General features: G+C 30.6%; 1 protein-coding gene across 5 annotated transcripts in view; it reads left to right on the top strand.

The window, feature by feature from the left end:
* LOC100214636 (uncharacterized) overlaps window positions 1-22,691 on the top strand; it is a 125,231-nt gene that overhangs the window by 44,724 nt on the left and 57,816 nt on the right. The window contains exon 1 of one of the 5 annotated variants that reach the window (XM_065787914.1): window positions 18,290-19,910. The exons of 3 other annotated variants lie outside the window; for them this stretch is intronic. The gene's annotated coding sequence lies outside the window, so the exon portion shown is untranslated. Of the gene's footprint in view, window positions 1-18,289; window positions 20,995-22,691 lie in introns of those variants that run through there. One more of the 5 variants, XM_065787915.1, reaches the window with a different exon arrangement.

The raw sequence follows: 22,691 nt of genomic DNA on the forward strand, positions 1-22,691 counted from the left end.
GTTAAATAACTTTTCAACCATTTTTAAAATATTGTTTGTTATACTATAACATTTCAAACTTTTAGCAAAAATTTTATAATGAATTGTATCAAATGCTTTAGCTAAATTTATAAGAATTCCCAATTTAAGTTTTGGAATTTTTAAATGAAGCAAAAATACTTTTTGTAAGCTGAGTAATGGCTTGTTATGTTGAATTATTTTTTATGAAACTATATTGCATGTTTTATAATAATATATAAAACAATATATATAGATTTAAGACATAAAAACAAGTTAAAGGATCAGAAAAAATTTTTTTTAAACAGCTAACCAGTGGTAAATAATACTCGTTGTTCTTTTGAAAAAAAATCTGGGCTTGGATAATGGTGAAAGAGCTCAAATGTACAAATGTTTTGATTTTTTTAGTAAGAAGAAATACTACTGTTGCATTCTTGCATTCGTTTATATACATATACTAGCATGAGTTACCCGGCGTTGCCCGGGCCAATATTTAAACTGGCTTACCTGATATCTGTACACAAAAATGGGCCCAAAAAATGGTCCCCTCTGATCCCGGGGTCAGGGGGGCCCATTTTTGGGCCCCCTTGACCCCGGGGGTTGGGGTACGGGGTCAAAACCCAGCTAAGAACCTTCTCCTCCTCGAGGACTACCCCCATGCCAAATTTCATCGAGATCGGTCGGGCGGTTTGGATTTCTATACAGAACAAACAAACAAACACACACACACACATTGCCCTTTATATATATAGAAGAGAAGACAAACAAACAAACACACACAAACACACATTGCCCTTTATATATATAGCTGGAGTTACCCGGCGTTGCCCGGGCCAATATTTAAACTGGCTTACCTGATATCTGTACACTAAAATGGGCCCAAAAATGGGCCTAAAAAATCGGCCCAAAAAATGGTCCCCCCTGACTCCGGGGTCAGGGGGGCCCATTTTTGGGCCCCCTTGACCCCGGGGATCGGGGTACGGGGTCAAAACCCAGCTAAGAACCTTCTCCCCCTCGAGGACTACCCCCATGCCAAATTTCATCGAGATCGGTCCGGCGGTTTGGATTTCTATAGAGAACAAACACACACACACACATTGCCTTTTATATATATAGAAGATTAAAAACAACTATCTAAGCGTTTTTCAACCTTCTTGTTTTATTACAAAAAATCGTATATAAATACAAAGTTATAATTCTCATGACAATTATAAAACAACAATAGTCATTAAAAACCATAAATGAATGCGTGACTTTCATCACGTTTACCTACGTGACTTTTACCACGTATACGTAATAATTGTAATTCACCAACTTTAATAGAACATGCCCTCTTGGTGAATTACCTCATAAGTCTAATCGTTGTGGGGCTCTTATTATTCGTCCGGAGCGCGTTATCGTTTGTTAGTTGCAATCATCATTTCGAACTTGAACGGCATTCTCGTTATATCGTCCTTTACCGTTACCAACTCCATCTTTTGGTATATCAAGACCATCGTTAAATGAGTCTATTTTATTGAGAGTCCGTAATACGGCAACGCAAGTGTGAGATATGTCGTGGGAATACCCTATTTGCGGTTTCGACGTCAAACGACCAGGTATTTTGCTTCCGTACGATACCAGGTATCCAAGACCGATCACATTTTGTCTTTTGAGCTGGTTTTACCCAAACATTGTTACCATCCTTGAATATGTTGTCTGCTTCATATTTTTCGACTTTCTTACGTGTATCGACACCTGGAATAAACGACGTTGGTTTTTGCTTAAACTGCTGCGATGGACTTTTATTACAATTTGATGAGATCGTCTTATTGTACAGTAATACTGCCAGAGCGATTGAGCAACGTGAGCGGGCAACTGTTTTTTTGATTGTTCTGTGTATGCGTTCAACGATACCATTGCCTTGAGCTCGATGAGCTGCTCGATATTCTAAATCAACGACCCACTCGTCAGCAAACCTTGTTAGCGTGTATGAACTAAATTCATTGTCCATTAGAAGGCAAACTGGCGGTCCAAATAAGGAAAATATTTCTTCCAGCTTTCCAATAATTTCAGCCGCTGTTTTGGTTACCAGTTTGCGCCACACTGTATACCGTGATGGGCCGCAGTCAATCATTGGTAAGTATAGTTCTGCACCTATATGCGTCACATCGAGAGTAACCCGATTCCAATTTTGCTTTACACTCAGCTGATCATGCTTCCATTTTACGGAATAAGGATCGATGGAGTTGCACTGGTTACAACTTGCAATTACTGTTGAAACCTCCTTTCGTGATACATTCTGGTTGTTTCGTAAACAAAGTTGCAATGTTCGATCGACACTAAAATGACCAATTGAGTGAACTTTCTATATGTCTTTCAGTTGGATTATTCCGGTTGCACACACTGTTCTGCACTATTTTTGAGGGATTCGTGAAAGTCGATCGGCCAGATTTAGTTCAGATGGAATCCATTGTACAGTAATCTTAATATCTTTTGCTATTTCCTTTATCATATTCAGCCGTCGTTGTACTAGCAGTTGAGAAATTCCCTGAGTCTTTACGCGATATTTTTCTTTTAAAACTGCGTTTAACCATCCCACGGTGCTCTTGCTATCGCTGTATACTGTGAGTTCTTTTATATCCCTTTTTTTTTTTTTTTTTAAATAATCCACCTCCCCAAGGCCGAGAAGGCCACTACAGATGAGGAGGCTACTTGTGGTTATAACCCTCTCTCAACTCTTTAACTCCGAAACACGAACCTTGACGAACAAGGCCGCTGCGCGGAGAAACAAGTTGAGCGCGGTACTAACAGGGACGTGGCAGGAATCGAACTCAGAACCTCTCGCTTATGAAGCGAGCGCCCTACCACTACACCACTACCGCTTAACTTTACTGGCTAAATTTAACCCTCGAAGTATCGAATCTAGTTCACTTATATTAATATGGTGCGTATCACTCGTTAGGCATAGCCATGCTGCATCTTCAATAACGATTCCTCCAATTAGAAGAACTACACCCAGTCCTATGGACGATGCATCACAGTAAAGCTCAGCTTTTCCATTCACTGGTACCAGCCATTTCCCACCAACCGAGTCCTCTTTTTCCAAACGGTGAAGCAACTCATTCTTTTTTTCTTTGCAATCTTCAGAAACATACTCATTCCATGGAATATTTCCAGCTAATCGTTTGATGTATGAAGCTTGTAAACGCAAACTTCCTGCCACCGGGTAATGTCCAATAAGTTTACCTAAATTGCTAAAAAGCTGTGATCGTGTGACTGCATTCGAAGATTCGAATTGTACTACATTGTTCCGCTTCCATATCAATTCCCCATTTTTATTTCGTTCGACTCTCAATCCTAAAACACGTCCTTTTTCTAGCTCTTCTGGAGGTTTACACTGCAACCTAAATTTCTCAAGATACTTCGCTACATTTTCAGCTGTTTCTACACTTTCATCGTCAAATACATCATCAATGTAATTATCACATGCTTTCTTCACAGTCGAATTCATATTGAGCACGTGACGAAGAATTGTAGTCATTATTGTTGGAGCCACGTTGATGCCAAAACACATTCTGGTGAAACAATACCGTTTCCCATTTATAATCACAATTTGAAGGTAGGATTTCTTAAGATCAAGGATTTTTGCACTTTTAATTTTCCCCCAACGACGCAGTTTCTCTTGACAAACGTCGGCATATTTCGTTCTCTTCGTTTATTTCGTTCTTTTCGTTAATTTCGTTTTCTTTACTTATGTAATTTGCGCTACATTTTTCCGTGTCACATGCTAACATTCGGACGATACGGTTTTTATCACCATAGATTACGGCTCCTCCGAATTTTTCAATAGCATCCATTCCAAAAATCAAATCAAACCCGAATGGTTTGCCCTTTACAATCAACGAATTAACCATCCGATATATTCCATCAATTTCCAATTTGATTACCATTTCACCTAGTACTTGTACAGTTCCTCCCAAAGTTGTGATGCATTTTTCACTTTTTGAAACAAGTCCACGTGTAGATTCAGCATAAACCACTGTAATTGAGCATCCAGAATCAATTAATGCTGTTCGGAACATTACGTTTATTTTAACTCCTAATGATGGCAACGCTGTTTCAGGGAGAATACTGGATGCCATTATTTCCAAATTCTCCCTTTTCCTTTTAAACCTTACAATCGTTTGATGCAGTCTTTGGCTCGATGATTGTGTGAACAGTTCTTGCATTTTGTCTCGCAGTCCCGCAGTTAAAGCCAGTGATAAATTGGTCGCGCAACGTGTCATCTCTATCCGTAAATTTGCATCCTTCAGCAGCTCTTGCAATCCGTCGTGAAAATTCCGTCACACTCTCGTTACTTGCTTTTTTAATTGTTGCAAATTCAAAGCGTAGTATTAACGATGACTTTGGTTTAAAAAGCTTCATAACATTTTCCTCAATCTCTTCGTATGTCACTGAATCGTCTTCTGGATATGCCGGCAAGCATAGATCTTCTAATGCAGAATAAATCTGTGGTGGCAAACATGTTAATGTTATCGTTTTTCTCTTTGCTTCGTCAATGTCCATTACTGCAATATATGTTCGCAGTTGACGGATAAACCGTTGATGGTTGCCATCAAATACTGGTGGCATAATAGCCGAAATACCTTGTTGCATTCTTGTATTCGTTTATATACATATATTAAAAACAACTATCTAAGCGTTTTTCAACCTTTCTGTTTTATTACAAAAAATCGTATATAAATACAAAGTTATAATTCCCATAACAACTATAAAACAACAATAGTCATTAAAAACCATAAATGAATGCGTGACTTTCATCACGTTTACCGACCTGACTTTTACCACGTATACGTAATAATTGTAATTCACCAACTTTAATAGAACAACTACTCTAAGTATTAAGTGACGTTGTTATTTAGGTTGTATTAACGTTGAAAATGGAAAGGATGGATAACGTGAGAATTATCAACGTTATATTCTCCAACGTTATAACATTTAGATTATCCAACGTTAACCTAAGTGGTGATTTCAATATAAAAGCAAAGTATTTTTTAAGTAAAAATACATTGGAAATCGCGTTTAACTGTGCAGCGTGTGATTTAGGTATCGAGTTTCAATGGCTACTATCTTTTACATATTTAACACGTTGCTACAATATCAAAATTACAACGTTTATTAACTCTGATTAGCGATGGAAAATCTAAAGTTTTTTATCCTTTTTATTTCCAACGTTAACCCGACACTATTACAACCTTGAAAACAACGTTATTTAATGCTGTTCCAACGTTAGTATACCCTCTGGGTTCAGTCAACATTCTGGTAACAAATATTATACTTTGGACTTTCGTGGCAAAGTAAGCAACAAGTATAAACCCAAACCTGTAGACAAATATGGCAAAATATTGCTCATATGGCAACCAACTTGAACTAGTGGTAAATAGAAAATACTAAACTTTAGGTTTTCGCGACAAAGTAGGAAACAATTATAAACCCAAACCTGCAGACAAATATTGCAAAATATTGCTCTTATGGCAACCAACTTAAACTAGCGGTAAAAAGAAAATACTATACTTTGGATTTTCGTGGCAATGTAGGCAACAAGTATAATCACAAACGTGTAGACAAATATGAAAAAAATTGCTTTTATAGTAACCAACTTGTAGTTGTGGTAAAAAGAGTGGAACTTTTGTGACCTTATTAACTTAAACATCATTTTTTTAACAAATAAAATTACAATAAATGTTTTAACTACGCAGCAAACTCAACATGCTTGGCCCATGCATAACCCATCATTGGTGTCATTATTGGTTCACCATCGACCAACAAGCATGGTCATATCCAACTCTTGCTCGCCGTTTAAGGCATGGTCCAAGCATGGCAGCCGTTTTTCGAACGGCGTTTAAATGTTGCTTTGCCATGCCTTTTTTTATGCTACTTTTGGTTCATTTTGTTTGTTTTTAACATTTATTGTTATCTTTATAAATAATCAATACCTAAATAAACGCGAGATTTTAACTCAAAGACTTTAAGGAGACAAATGCAAAATTTTAACAGAAAGATTTTAAAGTAAATCATGTAAGGAATAAAAAAAATAAAGCTTGCATAAACTAACGTTTGGTACTTCTCAATATTAACATTTTTCTACCTATCAAGATGCACCTGATAGATTTAGTAATTGCAACCAAGTCACCCAAAAAAGCCAAAAGTGAAGAAATCCTAAAATAAGTATAAAATTGTAACCAAAATAGCTAATCGTAAAGTAATTGTAAAATAAACTATAAAAGTTAGTAGTAAGATTAAATAATAAGGTAATATATTTACTTCTTCTATATTAATTAAGTAATACATATTTTTACATATTACAAGTAATACGAATATATATATATATATATATATATATATATATATATATATATATATATATATATATATATATATATATATATATATATATATATATATAAATTAAAGAAAACAACAACATAAAACTCATCAAGTATATATATATATATATATATATATATATATATATATATATATATATATATATATATATATATATATATATATATATATATATATATATATAAACACTTGATGAGTTTTTTGTTGTTTTTTTCTTTTATTTTTTTATATCAGTTTCTATATCAATGAAATTTCTAAGAATTCAATATAAAAAGCCTATAAAACGCTGTTTATCCAATAAATCACAACTCATTGATACCATGATTAATATTAGATAATCATGTTGTTTTCAAAAAATATTTTCAAAAAAATATTACATTTAATAATTATAAAAATATATTAAGTTTCTTGTGCTACCATAAAAAAAAAATCTTACGTTGTTTATCCTTTATTTTACAACTCATTGACTCCATGATAACAATCAACAACTGTGTTGTTTCAAAAAATATCCTCAATGAATTACTACATATAAAAATTATATAAATATATTCCAATTATCTTAAAACTATAAACGCATTGTGATCTACACAAATGTAACTATAAATATTCTGTATTTCATAAAAGGTTTCAATACATTAAACACGTTTAAATTGCAAAGAAATAAAGCAAAATCATAAAGAAAGATCATCATTACTATTTGATGTCTTCATGTGCTAATGGATGATACTACTCGACCTCCAATTTTATTGCAATCTTTTTCTCCTGACGATGTGCCAGGTAATTTAAAAGTCATTTAAACAGTTTTGCACCTAAATTCTAGTAATAAATAGATATTAAAGCACTAAACTTACATTAAAAAGTAGCAATATATTTATATATTATAACTTATCTATAGATCAAAAAACAAACTCACTCACAATATTGTGTTACCTTCATTTTACCTTTTTACATTATTAGTAATCATCGCTCTTGATTACATTGCTAAACTTACATCATTATTCAATCTAGTTCTAACAATTAACTCAATCAGATTGCTTTTTGTGTATGTAAAAATATTAAAATAATATTAAATATAAAAAAAACAGAAGAAATGATAATAATAATGATGAGAACAATTATGATTCTATTATTTCAATTATGATTCTACACTTATCGGCATAAGTAAAAGGAAATGTTTAATCTAGATATGATTTAAACGCAGTCACGCAAAATGAATCTCAGGTCAAACTTGTAAAATAAGTATAAAATTGTAACCAAAATAAATAAAAACAAGTGAAGTAAACGAAGGAATAAAATATAAAATAAACTGTAAAAATGAGTATAAACCATAAAATCCAATATTCTGTAATGCTTTACTAATTCAATGAAAACAATAAAAACATTTTGTTTCAAAAAATATATATAAAATATCTAAGAAAAGTAAAGACAAGTAAAAAAACCATTAGGCAATTTTAGCTGACACTTTTAAGGCACATTTTGCACGACCACCATATCTGTCAGATCCTTGCAGTAGCCATCGCTTTATGGACCTCTCGACATCTGTATTACTTGCTCCTTTTTAACTTTTTCGAACTGTAGCTGTTAAATTTAAAACAAGATATTTAGATGTGATCCACATAATTACCACAAAATAATTGTCTATTAATTTTCTTACTGTTAATTATGCCAAGAATTTGTTTTAACTTTCCAAAGGCGTGCCGCTTTACTGCAGATTTACCCATTTATAGTATAAGTAAATAATATAAATATAATTATATTTGTGGGCGTATATATTTGTATAAATACATAAATATAATTATATGTACATCATTAACTTATACTATAAATAATATTAATATAAAATAAATAATATAAAGTATAAATTATTAGAGATCCTCAAATCATATTATTAGTATAACATTAACAAGTCATAGATTATACCTCGTTGAAATATAACATTTGCCGAATGTTTTAACCTATGACAATACTTATTATTAAATAGTATAACCTATGATAGCATAATCTATATAAAATAGTATAGCTTATGAGAATATATTACATAATATCATAATATTTTATTTTAAAGTAAGTAAATGTTTTTTGAGGATCTCAAATCCTTTATAATTTAGTTTAGTTTATTTTGGTGATCAATAATTTAAAAATATTTACATCAATCCGTAATAAATTTATAGACTTTTAAAAAGTCATAAATGTCCGCTATTTTTAAATTACCAACGAAGATGTGCTGCATCAGGCACCTCGAAAGTAACAGTCTTAAAATACTCGTGCACATCTGCTACACAAGTACCATACTTTTAGGACATAATAGAATACTGGAAACATATGTGAAGAGAGTTTATTTCCAGTTATTATTTAAAATTCTCTTTTAACTGATTTAAATGTTCATCTAGTCAATTTTTAAACATGTTCACCGAAGTCGCGTCAACTACAGTGCGATGCCTAATCTCAGAAATGGTTTTTGTAGCACGGTTTTAAACTTTTCTAGCGCTTCTATGTCTGCCCGTTGGTACGGTGACCACGCTTGGATAGCGTACTCTAGGTAAGGACAAACATACGTGGTATACTATTGTTTTACAGTGAAAAACTACAGCTGCAAAAAGTTTTTTTCAACCTCCCTAAAGAGCGGTTAGCATTCACAGCAGTTGCTGAAACTTGAGTGTTAAGTTTATGATTATCTGAGATTATCTGAGTACTCCAAGATCTCTCTTTAAATAAGTAACTTCGATTGCAAATGGTAAACGGTCTGGTCCAGGCATGAAATAGTCTCCTTTTGATACTTTTTTACTTCGGTCAGTATGGATGGCTTTACACTTTTCAGTATTAAATGTCATGAGCCAGCAATGTGACCTTTGTCTTCGGCTTTGAGTGAGTCTGCTTGCAGGCTCTCCGCGTCCCGAACAGATTTTATGACGCCAATAATTTTGCAGTCATCAGCGTAGAGTTTGATCTGAAGTTTCAATTTGTCTGGAAGATCATTAATGTACCGAACAAAAAATAATGGACTAAAGATCTAACTTTGTGGTACGCCGCTAATAACGTTTTTCAAATCTGATGTACATTGTATCTCCAATTATGACTCTTTGTATCTCCAATTATGACTCTTTGCTGCCTTCCTGAGAGCCATGCTTTAATCCATGCGCGAAGCTCCTCTTTAATTCCGTAGTTTTGAATTTTGTGGAGAAGTTTATTGTGTGGAACTCTGTCGAAGTCTTTTGCAAGATCCGTGAAGATTACGTCTGTAGCGTATCCCTGGTACATAGCTTCTATTAAAAGATCAAGTGTTTCCAAATGGTTTGTCAAGCACGACTTTTTAAAAACGAAACTGTGTTGGTTTTTTGATATAAGACCGTTTATAATACAATGATTTAAAACCTGGTCTCGAACGAAACGCTACCTAACTTTACAAGTGATACTAGTAAGTGATATTGGTATGTAATTACATGCTTTTAGTTTGGAACCGTCTTGAATATCAGTGTTATATTTAAGCGCTTACAGTTGTCTGGCACCTCACCAAGTGGAACGGAAAACGCTGCTGCACACACTTTGAGAAGCCTTGGATGGACGCCATAGATGCACATTGTCTTGTTCCCGTCAAGGTTTTCAAGTCTTTTCTGCACTTCATCACGTGCAATAAACTGCGCTGTACATATCAATTCCGTCTTTGGTTTGAAATCTGGAATCGGAGCTTGCAGCTCGATTACGAAAACCGATTGAAAGTAGTCATTTAAATTTTACATATTTCCTCCTCATCAATTGTTCTTTCACCTTCCTCTAAAACTCATATTTGGTGTTTAACTTTTTTCATTTTTTTAATATAGGCATGAATCAATTTTGGGTTATTCTTTGAGGCTTAAACTATTGTTGATTTGTAATCTAGCACTGCTTTTCTAGTTTCTTTTGCAACCTATTTGCGCGAGTCGTTTTGTTTTTTACAAAGGATTTTGTGCGTAAAGCACACAGCAGCTCGGTACTTTGCCCACAGAGTTCTCTTTTTATTCATTGCCTCTTTAACTGTCTGTGTTACCCATGGATCTAGAGTACTTTTTGGTGCGCTTAGCAGAGCGTCTATTTGTCGGAAAAGTTCATTTATACTTTATAATATAAAGTATAAATGATTTGAGATCCTCAAATAACATTTACTTACTTTTAAAATAAAATCGAATATTATGATATTATGTAATATGTTGTCATAAGTTATATATAAATTATACTCCGTATCATTTATTTTATATTAAAAAAATAAAATAAAGTATAAATGATTTGAGATCCTCAAAAACATTTACTTACTTTTAAAATAAATAAATTATATGTGCCTCTGCAATTCGTTTTGCTATAAAAGATTTCTTATCATTCCAATAAAATAGAAATCAATACAAAGTAATAAGAAAATTGACATTTTTTAAAAAGTTGAAGATAGAGAGTCTTTAAAAAAATAACGTTAAAAAAAGTTAAAAAGTTGAAGATGGACGAAATCCTCAATAATAAAAATAACACATGCGCAAACTTAATTTTTTTTCAATTACAAACATGGTGTAAGTCTGGAACAAGATCGGCATGGTCGGCACAGTTGGCCAATCGTAAAACGAACATGTGCAATCATTGCAATATTAACGGCATAACCGGCGCGGTGGTACCGATCATCAGCCAATGAATCCCATGCATGGACCAAGCATGGAAAGGTTTCTGGGTTCTTATTGGTATAACTATCATCTGTTTAAAGAAATATTAAAAAAACGTCGCTTATTAAAAAATTACGAAATAACTCAAACATATTCATATAAAATCAGACAAAGAAAATGTTGTTACTTTAGGCAAAAAAACATATGACGAAGGAATATAAAAAACAATAAACAATCAAACAAAGTTTATATTACTCAATAAAGATGTTACTATTAGTAGGGAAACACAGCTTCAGAATTTTTTAAGAAAATTAAAAAAATATGGTTTTTGATGATGTAATATATAACAAACTTTATCCTTCTGGTTCACAACCTGGTCGTATTTACGGTCTTCGAAAAAAGCATAAATTATGTACTGAAAATGCGAATTTAAATTTCAGACCTATAATTTTGTCAATCGGCACCTACAATCATCAATTAGCTAAGTTTTTAAGAGATTTACTGTCACCTATAACATCATCAGAGTTTATTACAAAAGATTCATTAGGTTTCATAAAACATGTGAATCATGGAAAATACTTAGTATCTTTCAACGGCACAAGCATATACACTAAGTTACCTCTTCGAAAAACCATCGATATTGCTGTTAATTCAATTTTAAGCTAAAATGACAATCTTAAAATTAACAAAACCAATTTAAAGAAACTCTTCATCTTTGCAACATTGCGATCGCATTTTCAATTTAAAAAACAGACTCTCGACCAAATAGATTGTGTTGCTTTGGGCTTCCCAATACCAGTTTTTGCTATTTTATTTATGGTCATTTTGAAGAAAAATGGCTAAAATCATACAATGGAGTCAAGCCAGCATTTTACAAACGTTATGTTGATGACATTTTTGCCGCATTCTCATCAGAAAATTATGCATGCAATTTTCTTTACTATATCAATAAAAGATATAATTAAATATCTTTTACAACGGAAAAGGAAAAGGAATATAAAAAAGTAAACAGTTCCTTTTGTAGCTCCATTTTTCATAAAGAGACCTAATCAGGTCTTTATTCTTCTTTTTGTAGTTTCATGTCGTTTTCACACAAGGTAAATTTAATTAAATGCTTAATTCATAGAACGTTTAAAATTAATAATACTAAGCTTGGTTTTTATTATGACATTAAAAATCTTTTAAACATTTTTAAAAACAACATGTATCCAACTTGGCTTATAAATAAAATTTTTTCTTCTTATCTTACCAAAAAAACTATCCCTTCTAATTAAGACGAATCTGAAAATCAAGAAATCCTGAAAACTACTTTACACTTACAAAAAAAAGTTTAAACTCTATTATTTGAAAATATTGTTAACCTATAAACTTTAATTTTTATCTCCTTTAAAATTTCTAATATTGTTTCACTAAAGGATCCTCTTCCTGAAGAGTTCATATCATCCGTTGTTTATTAATTTATATGCGCAGAATGTAATTCCTGTTATATAGGCAAAATTTCTCACCACCTCCAAACACGAATGATTGAACACTACAGGAGAGACAAAAACTCACGCATATACAAAGATCTTCATGCTAACAATAATTGTATTAATGTTTATAATAATGAAAATTTCTCGATATTGGATCCTGCCTCCAAATTAATATTATTCATTGAATGGAAAAATCCAGACATGAACAAGCAGTTAAACTATTATAAAATATCACTTTCCACATAATAGTTACCATTTATCCTTTAACCTTTAATAGTTACGATTTTTCCTTTAAACTTGTCTTTAACCTTTTGTTAAATAATTTAATAACTTTTTTATTGTATTTTTTTGCTATTGCCTATTTTGTCGCAATTAATAAAAAAAACTGTAATTTAAATTTTATTACCGTTTTCCGTATGTATTTAAAATTAAATAATTTTTTTTTAACCGAACTGAAAATGGCTACAAAATAGTCGAAACATGTATTGTAATTTTATTTGTTAAAAAAATGGTTTTTATTAATAAGTGTAAAAAAGCTAGCCTTATTTCTCAATTGTTCTATTTATATTGTGCAAAATAGAAATTTAGGAAATATATATATGTATATATATATATATATATATATATATATATATATATATATATATATATATATATATATATATATATATATATATATATATATATATATATATATATATATATATATATATATATATATTAAGCCATGGGTAGAATTCAATAAATACGGCTGCGTATAAACTTTTTTTTAAATATATATATATTTTAAAAAAAGTTTATACGCAGCCGTATTTATTGAATTCTACCCATATTTTAACGTATAACAAGAAAATGACTTTCAAAGATTATATTAAGCCATGTATTTAAAATCACTAAAATAAAAGCCGTTATATAAAAATACTAAATTGCGTTGCAACGAGATCAAACGTCAGTTTTACCCAAACGTTTGCAAACGGGAATTTCTTTAACCGGTGTCGAAATTCGATAGCAAAAACCTTTTTCTATAATATGCAAAAACTAATTCACTTTTTTCATTTAACAAAGATTCTTTATTGTATGTCGAAATAAAATATTTCTCAATTATGCAAAGATTACACCTTTTTGAAGATGGATTTTAAGGTTGACATTTTTAAATAATACTCCATATGATTATCGTTTTAATGCCTGCTTCCTTCTGTTTCCATATCTCCATAGAAAGTTTAGTGTCGTGTTTTATAAGTGACCAAGTAAATGATTTTATGTGGTTTGCAAACCTGATCTTGAAGGAGTTCTCGCTAATACCAATGTAAGATTTCTTAGCATGATTGACCTTAGGTGGTATTAGTGTAGCCTTATAAATAATACTTTTAGTTAGGCATTGAATTTCTAAAGGACACGTAGCTCTATCTATAAAATTGCATTTTCTAACATTATCAGTACTTTTATTGCGCAAAATGTGTTGGTTGTGAGACTTGATAATAGTACTAATATTTAGCATGCAGCTGTAACTTATTTTGACAGTGTTTCTTTTTTTTCTTTTCAAGACAAGATTTTTTAATTTGGTGACAATGTTTTAACTGAAAGGGGGATTAAACCATATGTTTCGTTTGCGTCTATTAGTATCACGATTAGTTTTGAGTAAATTTAAATTAGGACGATATTGGATGTTGTTGCTATGTCCAGACTTTATAAGGGCTTCTTTGTAAATAGGAGCAGAGTTTTCGATAATTATTTTCCTGTCGGAATTTGATGACATTCCTTGTTCAATTAAACTGTATATAAATATATTATATTGCATAGTTTATATACTATATGATTTGCATGCATTTAACTTATATAATATATTTAAAATATGTTTTTATAATAAATCCTATATTTTAACTTATCTAATATATGTTTATATAGTATGTTAGAATAATATAGCTTATATAATATATGATTTGTATGGATTAAATCTATGTTACAAATCAAACATTAAAATAATATAATATATGCTTGGGCATAGTTCATTTGACTTTTTAGCCTAATGCATATATTTTAGTTATTCACAAATAATTATAAAATTTTCTTAAGCTATATAATTAAATGTAAATGTATATATATCTATAAATTAAGGCAGAAGTAGTGTTAGATGAACTCTATATTTATTCAGAAATAAAATTTAATACTCAGATCTGAGAAAACTTCCAATCCAAGATTTTTTAATTAAAAATAGAAACAAATAAACAGTCGCGCTCATATATTTGGAAAAAAGAGTTTTGAAAATATAAACAAATCACGCTTTTAACAGTTGGATAAATGTAGCAAAAAATCGTATTTTTTTAATATACTAAAATATCTTTATTTTGTTTTTCTGACTTAAGTATCAACGATTTAATTACGTTTATAATTACGTCATTCTATTACAAATATATGAAGACTATGTAATGATGAAGACTATGTAAAACTTTCAACATATTGTTGTAGCTCAAAAAAATTTTCTGTATCTAAAGACCGTAACCATCTTTAAAATTGTATTTGAATCTTCGCTTAAATATAATAACTTGGTACATCTTCTATGTTGATTATGATATTATTATTGATTATGATTATGACCATGATATGATATTATTGTTGATTTTGATACGATCATGATATGATTAAGATATATTTATGTTGAATTCTGCATATTTTTTTTAATGGGAAGAACCAATGATATATTATATAACTATATATATTATATATACCTTAGGGTGGGTCGTACTTTTAAAACTTTGGATATGGCTGCGTAATGCTACTAGTATAAAATGAGGTGAATCATGAAACATAGTCATCAAACTTTGTGGGCTTTGGACTTATATCCTCCCTTCCATTATTATTAAAAACCATTAAAATTATTTAAATACAGGAATGGTGTAGGATTTTTTATTTTTATAAAGTTCCAATAGCTTATTTGTAGGATAATTACTAAGATAATAGTTTCCTGACGATTTGCGGTTTAAACGAGTTTTATTTATTTATGATCACTTTGGCATCCTAAATATTGTAATAAAAATGTAATTAACAAATTTATAACATATTTATAAAGGTCGTTTTTTACCTACTACAAAAAGTACCAATATTTCTTAACAAACATAACATCAATTTCATTGCTATAAATGGCTAAATCTACTTGAGCTCAAAAAATGTTAAAATGCCCTAAATTGCATGAGCTATTGGGTAATGGACTCGAACTTTGTTTATCAGAGCTGCCTACGCTGAGAGATAGTTTACGGTATGGAATTTTGTTGCGTGATAGATCAGTTACACATTTGAATACAAGATGTTTGTGTATACAAATATTTATTAAAATAAAAAGTATTTGGATGTCAGCAAATTCTACAATCCCGTTGTTCTCAGAAAAATACGCAGTCGATAAACTTGTCCTTGAATGGAAGATTGCAAAAGACATTAGAAAACTGAGAACTACAAAAAAAAGAAATATGTATACGGACAAGCTTGATAAGTTATTTGACTTGACGAAATGTAAGTGCAACATCTTTAGCTGTAATGAAAATGGATGCAATGGTTGTTTTTTTCTAACAGAGCTGCAGCAGCCATAGCTACTGCTACTTTAGCTTCTGCAAAAGATGCAAATTTTTTAAAGAAAAATACTGATATTTTCGTTGATCACAACAAAATAAAACGAAGTAAGACTAAGTTAATGAAAGAAATCCGAGGTAGAGCTGAAAAAGTAGCGATGAATGATAATATTCAATGTATATTTTTTGATGGACGAAAAGATTTGACTAAGTACATGAGAGAAGAAGAAGATGGAAAATTACACCCATCGGAAAAAAAAGAAGAACATTATTCAGTTTGTTCTGAACCTGGAGGAAAATACCAATTTCATTTCACTAACAATTCTGAAGAAAGAGTAGAGACTGCAGCTGAGCAAATAGCTGATAATTTTTACGAATGGATTGTGAATCATTATGTCGGAGACTGTTTAGTTGCCATAGGTGCAGACTCAACAAATTTAAACACTGGTTGGAAAGGAGGTGTTATCCATTTCCTTGAACATAAATTGGATAAAAAATTAATGTGGATAATTTGTGCTTTTCATACAAATGAACTACCTCTCCGACATCTAATGATTCAGCTTGATGGAAAAACTACGTCTAAAAATAATTTTTCTGGTTCTATTGGAAAACTTATAGGTAAGGCAACTAGCTTCAAAGTCAAAGATAGCATAGTAAAAATTGAATTTCCTAATGCAATAATAGAACTTGACTCTGAAGTTGTAAAGTCGCCATCAGATGATCAAAAGTATCTTTATAAAATTACCCATGCAATTAACGCTGGGGTTTTTCCGGAAAATCTTAAAAGTAAAGAAATTGGTTCACATTCGCATGCAAGATGGTTGAATTTTGCAAATAGAATATGTTTACTTTGGTGCTACGAAATCGTACTTTCAGTTGAAGAAACATATAATCTGCAACTTCTGGTGGAGTTTATTGTTGGTGTTTATGCGCCACTTTGGTTTGAAATCAAAGTAAAGTGGAAGTGGACTGAAGGGCCTAGTCATATACTCAAGCAGTTAAAACTTCTTTGTCATCAAAGACTTAAAGTTAAAGACATTGTAATGCCCTACGTTTTATCTTCTTCATGGAATGCTCATAGTGAAAATGTTCTTCAAACGTTGTTATGTAGTCTAGAAAAAACAGAAAGACAATTTGCAGTTGAAACAATTTTAAAATTAAGAGGAGATTTAAAATACGGAAACACTAGTGTAAGAAGTAGAAAACATCATATACATAATGAAAATGCTGAATCACTTTTTGATCTAATTGATTGGAGCTTGGATGTACAATAACCTTTACTTACATGTTTATTGTCAAAGAATGAACTTTTAAAATACAATGATATTCCGATGTATGTACCTTGTTTTCCTGTTCATGGGCAAGCTATTGAACGATGTGTCCAAGAAGTCACACGAGCTTCTCAATCGGTATTTGGAAAAGATAGAAGAGATGGGTTCATAAGAGCAACATTAGCACATCGAGAAATCATGCCCGTGAACCAATCAAAAAAAGATCTATTTAAATTAATTTAAGCAATATTAATTTTTTGATGTTTTGCTTTGATTATTTATGATCACAGTAAATAAGTTGAACTTTAAATATATTGTATCTTTTAGATAACATTTTATATATTTTATTTATGACTTTATGAAGAGTAGCACCCCAAATTATGTTTTATTTTAATGTCTATATTATACCTGGTTGTTTTTTGATGATTGCATCGCCATAGGCTTAAATAAAAGGACAGAAAAGTGCTAATTTGATGCATTTTTAGTAAAACTATCGTTTTTTAAATGCCCTGCGCCCACAATAGATGAACTTTTTAGGAAAAAAAAAAATTATTCACGTCTTTAAAATATCCTAATACATAAAAAACATATCACGCACGCTCTTATTTTTAAAATTTATAAGTAGAATTTTTTTGTAAAATCCATAATGGTAGCCAACTTTTCTTACGTCTATCGTGTTTGTATAGCATTAAAAAAGTAGCACCGAATATATATATATATTTTTTTATGTCTATATTATGTCTGATTGTTTTTTAATAATTGTCTTTCCTTTGGCTAATATAAAAAAGGCCGAAAAATGCCAATATGATAAGATTTTCGTAAAACTGACATTTTCAAACGCCCTGCGCCCACACTAGATGAACTTTTTAAGAAAAAAAAAATTATTCACGTCTCTTCTAATACCCTAATACATAAAAAAAATGTTGCGCGCGCTCCCATATCCAAAATTTTAAAAGTACGACCCACCCTAATATACCAATATGATATATTATATAACTAGAAGTCTAACTTTAATCCAAAAAGTGAAGCCGCTACTCCGCTTTTACAAATGGCGGATTAAATTTGTAAACAAATAAAGCTTAACGAAAATGTTAAACATCAAGTGCATATATATAGCGAATTTATATTGTATTTTAAAGATTTTTAATAATAAGATGGTGAATTACTGTGCTGCCTATGGTTGCTCAAACAGATACATGAAAAAAGTAACTTATCCCTTCATTAGTTTCCAGTTATTAAGCAAGAATTATGCAAAAAGTGGACAATCACATTAAAACATAATAAGTTTACTCCATCGAAGCACTCGGTTCTTTGCAGTGATCGTTTTTTGCCTACCGAATATAATTTTTGGGCGAATACTCCTAGATTTCACTTTAAGATTGATGCTGTTCCTTCAATTTTTGTTTTTTCAAATTAAAAGTACTTGAAAAGAAATTGTCCAACTTTTCGTCCACCTCCTGTCATAAATAATTCTTCTTCTATTCCTGAAATTGGTGACAATGAGTTAGTTGTTAAAAAACTTAAAACTGGCTATAAAGTTGATTTTTCAGTTTTTGCTGCTCGTATTACTCTTTTATCATCTCAACTATAGTCCACGTCTGCTACTTCTTTGATTTTTGTTAATAGTAACGCTATTTCTACAACAGTGTCACCACCTAAAGAAATTTTTTTTTAAAAAAGAAAGATTTTTGCAACAAAAAGTATGAAGAAAGGACCAAAAAATAAAGATCTTGAAAAATGTATTAACACTTGCTAAAAACAAAATTTGCTTACAGGTGATGCTTCTACTACACTTGATTTTTTACAAATGAGACCCTGATCTTTTTAAAAATCAGTTTAATAATAAAAGCATTATACCTAAATATTATTGCTACTCAGTTGAAGTAAAAAAAGTTGCATTGGCTCAGCATTTCTACTCTCGACGTGCTTATAAATTTCTTTGACCAGCACTATTTCTTCCTGCTGCAAGTTCAATAACCAACTGGACTTCCTCTGTAAATTATGAACCTGCTTAATTTTGTGATGTATTTTCTTTTCTATAATTGAAATTAAAATCTGATAGTAACTGCAAGCATTGTGCACTGCTAATAGACTCTATGGCAATAAAATCAAGTGTCTTGTTTAATAAAACCATGGCACAATATATAGGATTTGTAGATTATGGCAAAGATATTTCAGCTTGTGATCCAGATATCATAGATACAGAAGCTTTAGATTTTATGGTTGTTGGTCTTAAGAAACACTGGATGACACCAATTGGATTTATTTTTCAAATAAAATAAAAGCATTCAATTTAACATATTTCATTAAAAAGATTCTGGATTTGTCTTTTTCTTATGATATTGATGTTTATAGCATTACTCTTGATGATGCTAAGACTAATTTTAATTCTGCTTTACAATTAGGAGCACAATTTGGTAAAGAACCAACTAATATCAAGCCAAATTTTTTACTTGTATCTCCTCATCCTTTGTGTTTGGGTTTAAAAGCAACTATTCAGTTCATACATTTCATGGATAAATATTTGATATGTTGAATTCAAGTAGTCCTTACAGAAAATCATTCAAAAAAACATTATCTCTTACTAGTCAATCAATTTGGGTAAATTATTTTAATGATTGTATCACCTATTTAACTAGTTTATAAGATATGAATTGTATTCCATTTTTAAAGCGTAGACAAAAACTTTTGTTTCAGCATTAATTGCAGCAGTAATAAACACACAAAATTTAGCTACTGAACTAATAATTTTGAAGGAAAATCCTTTTAACCTACAAATTTTTGCAAGACCATCTAGATTTACTTTTTGAAAACATGCATGGTAAAAATGGTTTTAACAATAATTCAAACGTTGTTTATTTTAAATCTTCATTAAAAAGAATTATCCTGTGTAACTTGATCATTAGATGAAAACATGCTAATTGTCAAGTGTTAGATACAAGTTCAGTTGGTTCAAAAAATGTTCGCTTCCGCCATTTGTAAAAAGGACAAAAAAAAAAAATAATAATTGAAACTGCGTTCTTGAGAATGTCAAGAAAGAATCTAACAACTGTAGATGTTAGATTTTAAAATCCGTTTTTCACTAAATTTTCCAAGTTTATTTTTAAAATCAATCACTGAATAAGCATTGACAACTTTACTGAACAAACAATTCTATATTTCAACTTCAAGGTTTGTTAAGAAATGATAGCTCAGCAAAAAATTTTGAACATACTGCCTTCTCAACTTTTGATTGTGTGCTCTAGTTAGCCTACCCAATACTTCTGGTTCGCGATGCCAATTGATAGTATCATGTTTGTTTATGACTTTGTACATTTTAATAAGATTTTTTTTCCAGTTAAATAAGATGTCAAGATCAAACTGTAGAGAGTGGTTTATTTTATTTTTTCTATAACTGCAAATACTTTTTAAAAAAAGCAATGGTCTTAAGACTGATTCTCGTGTACCCCACTACAAACTGTTTCCCATTCCAATTCAAATAATCCCACAACATCTCTCTGTTTTCGAATTGCTAAAAAAGCTTTAAACCATTGCAAAAATTTTCCAACAATTTTAAATGACTTCAGTTTCAAGAACAGTCTGGGATGCAAAACTGAATCAAATGCCTTAGTTAAATTCAAAAGGCAACATCAACACATTTTCCACTATTTATTGCTTCTGTTTTTATGTCTAATGCCTCAATAAGGTTTGTCGCACAATTTTTTCATTTGATAAATCCGTGTTCTGGTATTCTTAATTTATTTTTACTTAAATGGTTCATTATTATGTCCTTAACAATACTTTCCATTAGCATACAAACAATGGAGGTCGATGAAATTGGGCGATAGTTACCTGCATGCAGCCTATCCCTATTTTTAAAAATTGGTGCAATATTTACTGCACACTTACTTATAAACATTTAAACTTTATCAATACCTAGAGACTTGTGCACATTTAAATTTAATAATTGTTTTTCTATATCTTACTCATTAAACAATGGGTTAGGGTAAAGTTTTTCTGTAACACATTTACATGTAGACATATTAGATAGACTTTCATTTATAGATACAGAATTGAAAAATTGATTTAATTGATTAGCAATAACTTGACTGTAAGTTGATATTTTGTTGTTTTTAATTGAAATTGCTCTTATATGGTCTTTAGCTTTTAGCCTACTGTTAATATAAGCATAAGTTTGTTTTTGATTTTTTTTCGATTCTGTTGCAATTTTTTTCACATTTTTTTATTCTATTCTTTACAAGTGTTTTGACTAAATTATCTTCTAATTTATATTCTTCCTTTAGATCTAATTTTCTGAAATGAGAGGGTTTGTATCGATACTAGAGGTTACGGTTGAGTCGAATTTCATGTTTTAATTCTTTATTCATTCAAAAGGATCTTTTGTTTTTTTTTGAATAAATGACGGTATGAAACAATTACATCCATTTTATATAATTTTAATAAATCTTTTATAACACTGATCAATATCAAGCTCAGTAAATCCATGACTTCAGTTAAATTTATTTAGATATTGTGAAAATTTACAATAATTTTCTTTCATGAATACTCGTTTTCAATGCAGGCGTTTTAATAAATAGAATTCCATATATTATTCAAGGATGGAAAATTGAAATTTCCACATATCAAAACTTCAGAATATATTTTAGTTCTTAAGAAGTCTTAGTGACTTTCTTTATTGGAATTGATTATGTTTTGACAGTTTACTAAATCATCACTTAACGGTGTATAAATACAGCTACATAATTTGCTTTCATTGCTCATTTTAATTGTACACCATATCTGCTCAATATTTTTATTGTTATAGGCTTCATTATTGACTTCAAACGAATCAATTAGGTCATTTGCATAAATACAGACTCCACCACTTCTGCTATTCATGCGGTATCTGCCAGAAAGATTATGAATGTTGCTTAAGTATCATTTCACCATGTCTCTGTAATAAAAATTATATCTGGAAAACTTATTTAAATTTCAGCTATAACTTCGTTTAATTTGTTATTTTCAAATAATGTGGCATTGGTATATAAACATTTCAAGCTATTTGAGTTGGATCCAGAACTTATAACTGGTTTTTGTGCATTATCATTTATTTTAGTTTTAAAAGCTTTGAAATTGGTTACAGTTCTTTTAAAAATTAGAATTTTTTGATTTTTTTTTTGCCACTTTATACTCAAATTTCTATGTCTTTTTATTTTGTTTTACTATTTTACTACTTCTTATACCATAATAAGCTGTTGCTCATGTCAGAATTTCCATTTAAAATTTTAACGTCAGACCTTAATTGCTTTGTTAAAATTCTTTCTGCTTCAGTCATGTCATTATTAAAGTAAATACTAGTTTTCTTTTTCCCTGTTACAGAAAGCTGTATTTAGCACTTGATTT

The sequence above is a fragment of the Hydra vulgaris genome, chromosome 01 (genome assembly GCF_038396675.1).
Source record: "Hydra vulgaris chromosome 01, alternate assembly HydraT2T_AEP".
Taxonomy (NCBI): Eukaryota; Metazoa; Cnidaria; class Hydrozoa; order Anthoathecata; family Hydridae; genus Hydra; species Hydra vulgaris.